This window comes from Carlito syrichta, unplaced genomic scaffold, assembly GCF_000164805.1.
Source record: "Carlito syrichta isolate Samal-C Ts95f unplaced genomic scaffold, Tarsius_syrichta-2.0.1 Scaffold311867, whole genome shotgun sequence".
Taxonomy (NCBI): Eukaryota; Metazoa; Chordata; class Mammalia; order Primates; family Tarsiidae; genus Carlito; species Carlito syrichta.
The window spans coordinates 27,566-30,460 of record NW_007255963.1 but is presented as its reverse complement, the minus strand read 5'-3'; positions in this window follow the sequence as shown (position 1 = coordinate 30,460).

Sequence of the window (2,895 nt, the reverse complement as noted above, 5' to 3'; positions counted from 1 at the left end):
TATATAGTGCTGTATCTTGTGATTTTTCTTGTTTGCAACTAATTTTTTATTTTTTATTTTATTTTTTTGAGTCGGGGTCTCACTCTGTTGCCCAGGCTAAAATGTGATATCATGCTCATGGCCACAACAACCTCAACCTGCTGGGCTCAAGCCATCCTTCCACCTCAACTTTCTAAGTAGCTGGAACTACAGGCATGCTAATCACATCCAACTAATTTATTATTATTATAGTTATTATAGAGTTGAGGTCTTGCCATATTATCCAGGCTGATCTCAAACTCCTGGGCTCAGGCAATCCTCTTGCCTCAGTCTCCCAAAGTGCTGAGATTACAAGAAGGAGCCACTGTACCAGGGTGTTTTCAACTAATTCTTTAATAATTTTAGTTCTTACTTTATAGTCTTTATAGTTCTTTTGCTTCTAATCTTTCTCGTCATTGTATTGACTAATTCTCTCTCTATAGTAAGTTGTTTCCAGTGTTTTTAAAATTTTTTAATCATAAACTAATTTTTTGTTTGTTTGTTTGTTGGAGTCTCACTCCATCACCCAGGCCGGAGTGCAGTGGCACGCTCACGGCCACCCGTGTTGACCCGCTGGGCTCCGGTGATCCTTCTGCCTCAGCTTTCCAAGTAGCTGGAACTACAGGCGCGCACTACCACGCCTGGCTAATTTTTATTTATTGTAGAGATGAATGTCACCAAGCTGCCCAGGCTGGTCTTGAACTCACCGGCTCAAGGAATCCACTTGCCTCGGCCTACCAAAGTGCTAGGATTACAGGCTGAGCCACTGAGCCCAGCCCATAAACTGACTTTTGCCCAACCATTAAATGTGAGAATCCTGTGTACTCTGTATTGAGGCCTTTTCTCTCCATAGAAGCTTTGCCTTTACCACAGCCAGGCACCAGGGGTATCACCAGCCAGGAACCCATTTTTATGTTAATTTAGCAGCATTAGAATTTCTCAGACCTCATGGGTAGTATATATTTGAATCTGCAACCTCCCCACGGGCAGATCTATGATTAAACATTTTCAAAGGAGACTCTCATTCCCATTCTGAGCTCAGGCCGACACACAGGCTCTCTTATGATTTTCCTGAGCTAATGAGCATTCTTTTTCTAGTTTGTAACTGAGATTTCAGGCCTTCAGGAGTCTTATGTGGTGGTCTCAGGTCCAATACCCTGCTGCCCATGGCTGCAAAACCTGGCCTTCATCCTCTACCCAGGACTGCCACGTGTATACACTCTTCTCACTGACTTCCCATTGTTTCTTCATGTGTGTCCTTTGGAAAACTCCTTTACCTTCTTACTCAGGTGTTACTCCTCAAAGTATCGACTTTAGTTGGCACTACACAAAAGCCTGCTGTTAAGCTTCTTGACTCATTTGCCGCCTCTGGCCCAAATCATCTTTATGAGGAAACAGAAAGACACCCAAAGCCTAGGCAGGGCCACCATCCAGCAAGACACTCAAAGCCTGAAGCCCACGTGCGCGGAGAACTGGAAGGGTGTGTGGAGACTTAGGCTGATCGTTCTGGGGGTGTGCACCCACCCTGCAGAGAGCCCCATAAATCATTGCCCTTGAATTTAAAAGATCTATGATGCGGCTCGCTGTTGGCAAGAATATTATTTTCCACTAGATTCTATGTCTTCACCCTCCACTTGGAAGTCCTTTCTAGTTCCTGAGCTAGTCTGCCCACTGCCTGGTTGTGTGCCATGAGCAACTCACTACGCACCTCTGAGTCCAGCTTCTGTAAAATGGACAGACTACAAATCAGCCTGCCTCTGAGGGTGGAGCCATGGCTTTGGAAAGCTAAAATTAAATGCACACTGACCTGCACATGAATTGTTTAAGGTGAGTGCGATCTTGATCCTAAAATTAGACAAAGACAAGAAAAGGAAATTGCAGCACCATTTCATTTTCAAAAATTCCTGATAAAACATTGGCTAACAGAATCCACAGTGGATACAAAAAGTAATAATACATCATGTTCATGTAGGAGTCATTTCAGAAGTACACAGCTAATCTGGCATCAGAAAAATCAGACCATTCTATCAGAGAAAAATAATACCAATAAATGCAGCAAAAATACTTTATCTAATTGACCCCCCAAATTATTATTTAGAATTCTCACCCCCCCCCACAAACCAAGCATTTGAAAGGGTCTTCCAAAAATCAATGAACAGCATCCGTTACAACAAAAAGAGTAGCATCACACCATACTGATGAAGTGTGTGATCTATTCTCATTAAGATCTGGAATAAGAAAGGAAGCCCATTATGGCTGCTTATTGCTTTAACATAACATTGGATGTCCTAATTAATGTTATTAAGCAGTTTAGAAAAAATAAAATAAAATTTAAATAAAATAAAATAGGACTTTCCCCTTAAGATAAAAGAAGGAGGGCAACTCCTTCGGGTCCCCTCCCACTGTGGGAGCTCTTCTGTCCTCTCAATAAATCCTGCTTAAAAAATAATAATAATAATAATAGGGAAAGACATTCTGACGTTCAGTTGACTTCACAATTCATTTATCTCCACAGCCCCCCCTTCCTGTCTGACTTTATATGTACACACACAGGACAGCATCCAATGGAGAGTTGAGGGGTAGGTGCTCAATTGCGAAACGGGATCCTAGGATCTGAAGTAGTCAAGGTGAGATGAGGCCCACGTGCGGAAAAGACCGCACCCACGCTAGAGCGTCGCCCTTCGTGACACCATCGCTCCTTTGAAAGGCTGCTTCCCCAGGTCCCCGCGGGCTCCGACCCGCAGGCCCCCGGGTTCGCGACGCCCAAGCCCCCGGACCGCCGCACCCGGCTGGCGAGCTGCCGATCTCGCGCCGGCCAGCAGGTGGCGCCCGGCCTCCACCGGCCAGAGCCGCGCCGGGCGGGCGGGCGCCCCGCGC